Raw genomic sequence first — 10,851 nt, 5'->3', positions numbered from 1 at the left:
GATCATGGTCCATGTAATAATGATTGTTTTAATAGATAATCAATCATATCGTGGAACAGGGTCATGGACCCTAGTTCAATATACATAATTTGACTTAATAATGCATAGAATTTATGTTCATAATGCACAGAATTTATGTTTCATAATACTTTTTTTTGAAGGTCAACCTGACGGTTGTATTTATAGATAAGCTAAAATAGAGTTCGGTGGGACATTGTCCCAGTACATAGCCGTAGCGAAATCAAAAGTTGTAGTAGTTAGGGAATGAGCTAATAAGTTCTGTAATCTAGGAATAAACATAACTGAGCAGAAAGTAAAAGTAGATATGTAGGTTCTGCAACTATCAATAGCATAACCTAGATATGAACATGATGTGGTAGGTGGTCCAGACAGATAACTCTGTATCAACCTGATATAATGAACATGAATTCTGTGCATTATGAACATGAATTCTGTACATTATGAATATGAATTCTGTGTATTATGTTAAGTGTTTATGTGTCTTTTATTATATCGTGTTTATGTGTATGTACATTATGAGAATATATCTATCACAAGTATATGTATCAAACATAAATTTAATAAGCTTGCAATTATTAATCGAATAACCATAAAGAACACGATGAATAAAAAATAATTGTATTAAGGCAATAAAACAATTACGAACAATGTCTCAACATAGGCTTATCATAATTCAAGTATTGCAAATTTAGCCTCTAAACATTGAAGCAAAAATAAAAGAGATAAAATAAACAACAAAGAAATTGATTTTTTTTTTTTTTTTTTTTTTTTTTTTTTTTTTGGTGAGATTGACCCGTGTATCACGGAGAAAACAAAAACAAAGTTACCAAACTCTAATCGAGCTAGCTTCGAATGCGTTCACTGCTAGGAGCCTATCTAAGCTTGTTGGTGGTTCTTTGAGGCAGGATGTGCCCCACTCGCTATGTTGCCCAATATTCGTCAAGTGGTCCCACACTTATTACCCTCTCTTAACATGTGTTGGAAGGCAATATTATCAAACTGATTCGCAAAGAATTTACAGTCTCTAACAAGTATCGATGATGCCTCATGAATCTACTCTTCCCCTTTCATTACCATGATGCATGACAACTTCTGAATTAAGTTCGAAGATAACCCTCTTCAACCCCTTAGTCTTTGCCATAGGCCCCACAGCTCCGCGGCAAAGCTATTAGAAGTCCCGATTTTAGTTGTGAATCCAAAGAGCTAGACCCCTTGATGGTTTCGAGCCAACCCACCGGCACTAGCAAGACCCAAACCCCTTTTAAAGGCACCATCAGTGTTGATTTTTATCCACCCAATGTCTGGTGGATCCCAGAAAACCCAACGCATTTTCCCCACCGTTTTGGAGGTGTGAGGATTGTCCGTTTCCATCGTTATTCTGGAGAGATCAGTTATAGCCACAATCGGAGAGGATATGCATGGTGGTTTCCTCGTCCTCGCCACAACCCGTACAGCTGCAGTCATCCGTTAAGCCTCTTCTGTATCTTTCAAAGTTTGAAAGCAGCTTCCCCATCAGGCCATCACCGTAAGCCAAAGAAAGAAGCGGCACCTTTCCGACACCCAAATTTTCCAGAGTCAATCGTAATCTTCAGCATCCTCCGTGATACCTGCGATATATGAGAAAACAGAGCTTACCGAGAACATACCTGTGGATGAATTTGGCCAGTAGAGGTAATCTTTGGAGTGCTCATCCATGGGAATCGGGATTGCCTTGATCATGTTCACCACTTCCCAAAAGGATTGGTAGAAAGAGGCTTGGATGCCATCTGGACCAGGACTACCGTACTTTTTCATTTCCATAACTGCTCTCATAACTTCTTCCATGTTCACCGTCGTCCGGGCCAAGTCAACCGCTTCCCTTCGGGTGATCTTATGGCCTTCATAGGTTTTTGTCAAGAAACCCATTTACGTTACGAAGAAATATTGATTACAAGCCTTCATGAGATGTAAAGTTTCTTTCCTAAGAGTGTTGAAGCCTCCAAAAGTTCTTCGGTTGTTTCCTTGAAGTGTTAGATCAAAGAGTTCTCCCCAAAAAAAGGTCAAAACGTACGCCACTTAAATAGAGATTTGTGACCATTGACATGCCCCATACATTGTCGTGGCATGTCAAAAGGTGCATTACAATATGTTGTGCCAAGTGACATGGCCTTATCTCTGAGCGTATCAATTTTTGCATGTATTTTTCTCCATATCTTAGTCTGAATATCTCAACACTTTGAACACAAGAAGTTGTAGAGAGTCATCTTAGCTTTCCATGGACACTCTAATCATCTCAATCAAACTTTGTATGAAAGAGATATGATCAAAATACTATCAGCATGTCGCAAGGCCGTGTCCATTCGCGTGTCAAAATTTATCCACAGTTTTGATCCTAATTTGTCCCAAATCTTTGAAATCTATGAATATAAAAGTCACAAGAGATTGTCTTAGTTTTACATGAACACACAAATCACTTCAATTGAATTTTATATGAGTGAAATACAGCCAAAATACTTACCGCATCTCACAAATTGCATGTTTTGTCATTTTTGCTCAAAAATTCCTAAAAAATAAATATTAACGAATTAAAGACTATATTCAATAAATAAACAAGATACATACAAAATCATCATAAATATGATATTAGAAATAATTGTAATTAAGTACTTATCTAATATTCGATTGGCTGGTCTCCACCTTCTCTTGACCATATGAATTATGTTGGTGTGTCACATTTTTGGTTTATGTGACTTGCCTTATGCTTTCTTTACCATGATCCAAAAAAAAAAAAAAGAAAACAATACAAAAAAAGAAGAAGAAGAAGAAGAATAGAAGAAGAAGAAAGAAGTAGAAGAAAAAAGACATGCTTGAAAGATGGAAAGTTAAAAATTAATTCCTAACATATCACATGATTTTAACTTCAGGAATTAGAATGATGAAGATGATGACAAAATATATATTAAATCAGAATACGAAAAATAGATAGTATTTTAGTAACATAAATAGGATTTATTGAAAATATAAATACAAACTTTTGTGTTTTCCTCTAAATCAAATGCAGGAAACATACAGATCTTCAAACAGATGAGTGCTCCATACAAATTCTTCATTCTCAATTCGCACATACATAATCGATCTGTGTCAATTATATCAGATTAGTGGAGGCCAAAACTTGATCAATTAGTACGATACAAAATTAAAAAGGCAAGTTAAAAGATATAGTTTCACCAAAAGGAGACAAAAAAATGAAATAATACAATAGTGGGGGCAATTATACCTTTTATTGCTTCATCAAATCATCATATGCGTCTCAGCTTTCTTTGCATCCTGACCGAATAGATCTTCATTTTTACATAGAGCCAATCTTTGACATCATTCAAGAATTCATAGTATGTAATTCTCCAAGAGTCTTTGAGTACCAAAGTGATTACAATTCCCCAGAAGAAGAGAGAGAACCCTAGCACCATGGATATGTAAAACTCTCGATTTAGAAAACTACCATCTTCTTGGAAGTCATTGTCTTTGTTTTGTGGAGGAACATATGAAGAACATTTAGGAAGTGGGTCCCCGCACAATCCAATATTTCCGGCATATGAAGAAGCATCGAAACTTTGTAGCTGAGTGCCCGTGGGGATTTTGCCCGATAGAAAGTTGCTCGACAAGTCAAGAACATCAAGATAATTCAGACGAGCAAGACCTATTGGAATTTCACCAGAGAGTTGATTCCTAGAAAGATCAAGGACTTCCAATTTTTCGAGCTGATAGATTGTCGAAAATATTTTTCCAATCAAATGATTTTTTGAAAGGTTCAAGGAAATTAATCCCTTGAGAGAAGAAAATTCCTCGGGAATATGTCCAATCAATTGATTGCTTGAAAGATCAATGCTTTTTAAGAGTCCCAATTGCTTCCTATATTCTCTTTCTTGGTTTTTCCACTGAATCAAAATATTGTCTATATAGGAACTAAGTCTTCTATCTAATAAGAGAATTAATATTAGGAAATTCTATAGTAACTGCGATTGATATACTATTTTTCATCATATAAGTGAAATTGTAGAAGCAATGTGGAATTTCCCCGGTCAATTTGTTTTCAGAAAGATCCAAGATTTGGATGCTATTAAGATGACAAACACTTGAAGGCACTTTTCCATAAAACTTGTTATGCCGGAGACTAACAATAAGCAAACTTGTCAAAGATCCTCCAATCCATGATGGAATTTTACCAGCAAACTCATTTCCACCAAAATCCATAACCCTCAGTGATGTGTAATTTTGCAATGAGGAAGGTAATTCTCCAGTAAATTTGTTATTTCGCAAGTGCAATGATTGAAGGCTACATAGGCAGCCTAAAGAGTATGGAACCTTCCCAGAGAAATTGTTATTTGCAAGGTTAAGAAGGAAGAAAAATGGAAAGGTGTAATTCCAACAATCAGGAATCTCCCCAGAAAGTTGATTATATGAAAGGTCAATAGAAAAAGCATTAGAGCTAATACTTGAACATAAGAAAGAAATCGACCCAACAAACTTATTATTTGAGAGATGAAGAACTAAAATTGGTTTGGAATTTATGAATATTGGTATCGGACCCCAAAAGTTATTAAAACTTAAATCTATGACACGAAGAGAAGACTCATTTTGTAAATAAGGCAATCTCCCACCAATCTTGTTGTATGACAAATTCAAGTAGTCGTAACCCCGGGAGAAATTCCAAAACCAATTGGGTATCATATCAGAAATATCACTTGAAGAAATATCAAGTTCAACGTAACTATTTTAGTTTGAGTGTGCAGCCATTTTGGAAATTGAGGCCCCATTTTACAGTTTGCTAATAATAAGCCGTAAAGCTGAAAAGGAGGAACCCAGTTACTACTCATGTTGAAAGACAGTGCTACATTAAAGGACAAATCTAACTCTTGGAGACTGGTAAGTTTTGAAAAGTGGGCTTCGGTTACAACTCCTTCCAATGAGTTTGATGAGGCATACAACTTATTAAGCTTTGATAGCTTCCCTATAGTTTCTGGTAAGTCCCCTTGTAATTTATTTTTAGAAAGATCTAGCACTCTTAAGGACAAAACATGTGATAGATCAGGAATTTGTCCTGTAATTTGATTTCCAAAGAGATGTAACTCTCTTAAGGACAAAGCATGTGATAGATCAAGAATTTGTCCTGTAATTTGGTTGTTGGACAAATCTAAATATTCAAGACTTGAAGGTAGTCTGAAGTTTGATCCATTCAGCTGGTTGAAAGGTGCGCGCAATTCTCTCAAAGATGTAAATCTGGTGTTGAGATCTGCAGGGAGTTCACCAGTGAATTTACTCCCAGATAAGTCTAAGATTTGTAAAGACTTTTCGGCATCGTTGGGCAACTTTTGGAAAAGTTCAGCAATTGACTCATTTAATTGATTATTCTCACGCAAAGATAAAACTCGTAGATGAGTTAAATTCCAAAAAGATTTCAGAATCCCATCCGTGATAATAGAATCAAGATAAAGGTTCTCAAGATTTTCCATGTCTCCAAATGCATGATCAGGAATGGTATCTGCAAAGTAATTTCCTGAGAGGTCGAGGCTAGTGAGTTTTTTGCTTGCATTGCGCAACAATGGGAATACCCAAGACGTATTGATAGAGCTGTAAGAAAAATCAACAACGGAAAGAAATGGAGAGGAAGAATTAAGCGAGAAAGGCAAAGACCCATAGAGTCGGGAACCTGGCAAGTGTAATTCCTCAAGGAAAGGAGGGAGGGTGACACTGGTTTTTGATGACTCAATTAAATCAATGTCAAAACCACCGAGCTTAATGGATCTTAGAGAGGAAAGAAGAGAGAGCCACTCAAGATTTTTTATTTTCAACTTCACATTTAAATAATCTCCAGAAATATTTAGAACTCGAAGATTGGTAAGATTTCCAAGTTGGGGAGGAATTGTACCAATGAACTCGGCATCCATAAGACTCAAGACACGTAATCTCTTAAAGGAACCAATGAATTTGGGGATACGACTCCCTTGAAAATCATTGTAACTAAGGTCCAGATAATTCAAATGCTCCAGTTCAAGTAGAGATGGACTAACCTTGTGGCCTCTCAGCTGTTTATAAATTGGATTGTAATCACTATAATCTGGTAAGTGGGCATGAAGATCAAGCATGGTTACATGACCAGTGCTGTTGTTGCAGTGAACACCCCACCAATTGCAACACTCATTATCATCACTTCCCCAAGAAGACAGAACTCCATACTCATCCAGAAGGCCTTGTTTGAAATCCAGAAGAGCAAGCCTCTCCCTCTCAATACACCTTATCATGTTGTTTTTCGCTGCAACTCTTTTTGTGAAAGCACAAGAAGAAGAAGAAGAAAACAAGCAAACAAAAACGAAAAAGTAAAGAAAGGGGGGAAGTAGCGTAGTAGTAGTAGTAAACAACATTCTGATAGCAGCACAATAAGGTTGTAGGAATATTGGTTTTGAGAGCATGATGGATGGATAGATGCTTTATGAAATCTTTCAATGGGAGGGAGAACTGAACAACCAAACTAACTCTAATATATATACTGTAATTTCGACAGCATTTTGTTGGATTCAAGGACAACTCATTAATGAAAATGTGTGGATTTATAAATTAATTAATAATTCTGTATGTTTAATTTAAGGGAAAATTTCAATTTTGATCCACTGACTATTACGTTTGTCTTAATTGCAACACTTAACTATTAAAAATGTTAATTTAGTAATTTGACTATAAAATTTTTATCAATTTTGGTCACGCCGGCCAAATTACCGACGGTCGAAAAATTTTAATACTTAGAATAGTGAGGATATTTTAGTCTTTTTGCATCTCCTTTCCTCCTCTCCATTCCTTGGTCGATCTACTGCAATCGATCTTCATTTTTGCAGCAAATAACAGACCATGATCTCATGATGGCCATGGATTTCCATTCCCAAATGAAAACTATTAACAAATAATTAATTAGCAACCAGTAAATATCATCCCTTTCATGCTATTGACGACGTAATGTAATCCCTCACTTCCTTGCCAATCACATTTTCCATGGCATCCCGAAACAGCGCCGGCAAGTTCTCAGCCGACCTCAAGTGACCGCCCAATCCCGGAGACGCCATCACAATTTCTGTTACCAGTGTTCACTCTCGGACTCTCACTGTCCGTTCCGATGATTTTTCCATCTTGAATTCTGTAGATCTGGATGAGTTAACGTCCGCCGCAGTCATTGGAATATCAGACGGTTGAGGTCGTTTTTGCTGTTGTTGGTGTCTTGGCGGCGTTGTCGGTGCGTCCGGGAGCAATCGCGCACTGGTGGCTCATAGGTTGCCGTACCGCGAATGGGCGGCCAAGATGGCCTCATCCTTCGCCTGATTCCCGCCAGCGGAAAACGACGATCCAGAAGAACACGAATCCGACGACATAGATCGAAAGCATACTATTAAGGCGACATTCTTCTTAAAGCTATCTGCGTTTTTTTAAAGCTATACTGTTCAAGCGACCTTCTTCTTCGGCGAATTTGCAGAAGATCCGATCGAAGGAATGGGAAAGAAAGAAAAAGAGATGTAAAAGACTAAAATATCCTTACTATTTTAAGTTTTAAAATTTTCCGGTCACATTTGGCCGGTAATTTGGCCGGCGTGATCAAAATTGATAAGAATTACATAGTCAAGGTACTAATTAACATTTTTGATAGTCAAGTGTTGCAATTAACACAAACGCAATAGTCAGTGGACTAAAATTGAAATTTTGTCTTAATTTAATACAATTTTTATTTGAATTTAATTAATAAAATATTTTATAATATTTTAAAAATTTAAATAAGTCTACATCCACAAATCTTGATTTAAAAAAATAAAAAATTAAAATTGAACAATGATGTTTTAAGAGTTTGGTTAGAGTTGGTGGCCGGAACTAGTGGAGTTTTTGAAAATTAGAAAATTTCTTGAAAAGACGATGAACACATACTATAGATAAATAGCAGACATAGACTTGACTCAATAATGGAAGGCGAATGAGCACGATAATGAATGACAGACAATCGTTACACCCTGCACCACAGCGCACATAGCACTGTGTGCCCTGTGCCTCCCAAAACAGCGTCGTTTTGAAGGCATGGTAGGGGTTGACATGATTATGTGTATTTATTTATACGATTATATGTATTTTTTATATAATTATGTGTGTTTGTTTATATAATTATGTGTATTTATTTATACGACTATGTATAATTTTTTATACAATTATGTAAAACGACGTTGTTTTGCATCAGAGCGCACAATGCAATGCGCGCCCTGATGCACGATATAATTTCCAATGACAGATGAGTGGCAGGCAAAGACTTGACTTAAATCATTATGGACTAATTTTACATGAATATACTTTCTTTTTGTTTGGTTGAAAGGAAAAAAAAGTATTGCAAGACAAAATTTGGTGGGTCAACCCCTAACTTCCCCACTGATGCAGAAGTGGGATATGTGAAAGTTATATTCAAAGCATAATACTGTACTATTAAAGAGAAAATTTTATTTTTTATTCATTAATTATTGTGCATTGTAATATTTAGTTATGTTTTTTTTTTTTTTTTAATGCTACTGGCTCTGATCTATTACAATATAGTATCTGTTCATATTTAGTCACATTTTTTTTTTTAATTTTATCACATTTAATAATGATGGCCAATATACCTCACTTACCTTGAATTGCATTCGGTAACCGATTGCAAGATTTCTATCGATCAAATCTGAGCGGAATTAATACGATATGATTGACCCCCGACTGACATTAGACAGGAAAGTTTACAATTCTGATTGGGAAAAAAGAGAAATAAGCATCTGTAGGCCGTACAGTGACAATAATTCGAGCAGGAATTAAAGCACTGTCACATCATATACATGTGGATTATATTGTCAGCTTCATATGGAAACCTCGCCGTAGAAAAATAGGCGCAGAATCCACTTTAATTTGGCACGTGGCAAACATGCCGAGAGCCCGGCATGTGCCCGGTGCCCCCATCTTTGCTTATATAAGGCACATTTAAATGCTCTTGAGGGGGGATTTTGAAACACTATATTCTACAAACTTATGCTCGGAACTGTCCGGTTAGACACAACCGTTTGACCATAAATTGTATATTAGGTCTGAGTAACCCGATACGCGTAATGTATCAAATAAAATGATTAATTAATATGAAATTTCATCATTTAATTAAACAAGTTTATAAGAATGGGAGAAAAATTACATATTGAAGTAAGTGGCTTGAATGATAAAATTACATGTTAGTCATTTTTATTAAGCGGATAGAGGTCAACGATGTAATGAAACAAAATTAAAAGAATAAAGCTAAGTATGACGATGCCATAATAGTTGGAGACTAAAAGTAAAATTTATTGTAATATTAAATATTTAAAAGAATAGTATATTGGAGTTCAACCTCTGCTCTAAGCTAAGCCTCCCTCCACCCAACAGTCTTTTTCTAATATGATCCTTTTTACAGTCAACATTCAACTTTTGAGTTAATTTGTAGAAATTAGGATGGAAAAAATAATTCCCCACCAACATTTTATTTTATTTTTATTTTAAATTTTGTGGTTAAAAAATCACTCATTGCAACAATGAAACAATGTAAAATTAAAGAAAGAGTTTTCAATGCTGAGAAACATGTACACCAAATTAAAGATTGAGTGTCATTTTAAGTTCTTGATACTGGCTTAATTAAGGACTAACAACAGTAGTAATTTCTCCGAAAATTATATATAATATAACTGTAAAATTTTACAAATGTTATGTTAATGGACAAAAGAATGAGATAAAATTTGATGTAATATGTTTGGTTTAAAGTATATAAATAAAGTAATAATGAGTACGGTCAACATCTTTTGGTTGAGATTATGTGAATTTAAAAATATATAAGTTAGAAGATTACAAAAGTTTGTACGAAGTTGGGATATAACACTCGTTTAATATCAATCATTAGTTGATGAATGATAATAAACATGTTAAACTAGAAAAATAGTTTGTAACTAAATTGAGATTTTAGGTGAGTCTGTGGGGAGGGAATGCTGTACAAAATATTGTATTCAATTTTAAGCGACATGCAGGTAGTGATACTAGTGAATAGATGAATATAATAGTCAATCACAATCTATATATGTTAATCACATGGAAGGTAATTCTCATAATGGGCATAGAGATATATCATATATATATCATGAGAATATTTAAGCAACAAGTAAAACAAAGAGAATAATAATCAAAGGTAAAAGAGAGATTTATACTAGTTCGAAACTTGTATAGATACTATGAGATATTTTAGGATTGGGGATCATATAAATAACTTACGTAGTTGTGGCTAAGAGAGATGTTGCAATTGTGCCAAGGTTACTTTAATTTCATAGTTATTGGTCTAATGGCTAGCTAGCCAGCCAAGTAGTTCTGGTCGAATTCCAATTTTATGGTAGTTCATTCATAATTTGGATAATTTGTCGAACACATAGAATATAGGTACTATCGATCTCTTCCTTTTATAAGACAAGTTTAATGTTGTGAGTAATGTAACTTAGGTGTAACACATTCTCATGATATTCACATAATATAATCCATGGACTAAAGCATACCTATGGTTAGGTTACATTATAGTTTAATGATGAGAATGCTAAACACATAGTTCATAATAGGGGTTCCTTTATGCAAACAATCTAATCAAAACATCTAGAGGGAAGAGCAAGTTTAAACTATGAAACATAAGGATAATGAAAGCCATAAAAGAAATAACAAGAATTGGATGAACTGAAGGTAAGTACTTAGCTTTAATTTGTAAGAAATTAAAGATTACAATATCCAAACTATTTAGGAAATGAA

The 10,851-nt window shown here is 34.9% G+C and overlaps 1 pseudogene; it reads right to left on the bottom strand.

The window, feature by feature from the left end:
- Positions 1–2,933: 2,933 nt before the first annotated feature.
- LOC109159055 lies at positions 2,934–6,495 on the bottom strand (annotated as a pseudogene).
- Between the last annotated feature and the right edge of the window lie 4,356 nt (positions 6,496–10,851).

Source organism: Ipomoea nil, unplaced genomic scaffold, assembly GCF_001879475.1.
Source record: "Ipomoea nil cultivar Tokyo-kokei standard unplaced genomic scaffold, Asagao_1.1 scaffold2826, whole genome shotgun sequence".
Lineage (NCBI taxonomy): Eukaryota > Viridiplantae > Streptophyta > Magnoliopsida > Solanales > Convolvulaceae > Ipomoea > Ipomoea nil.
This window is presented reverse-complemented; position numbering and strand designations above follow the sequence as displayed.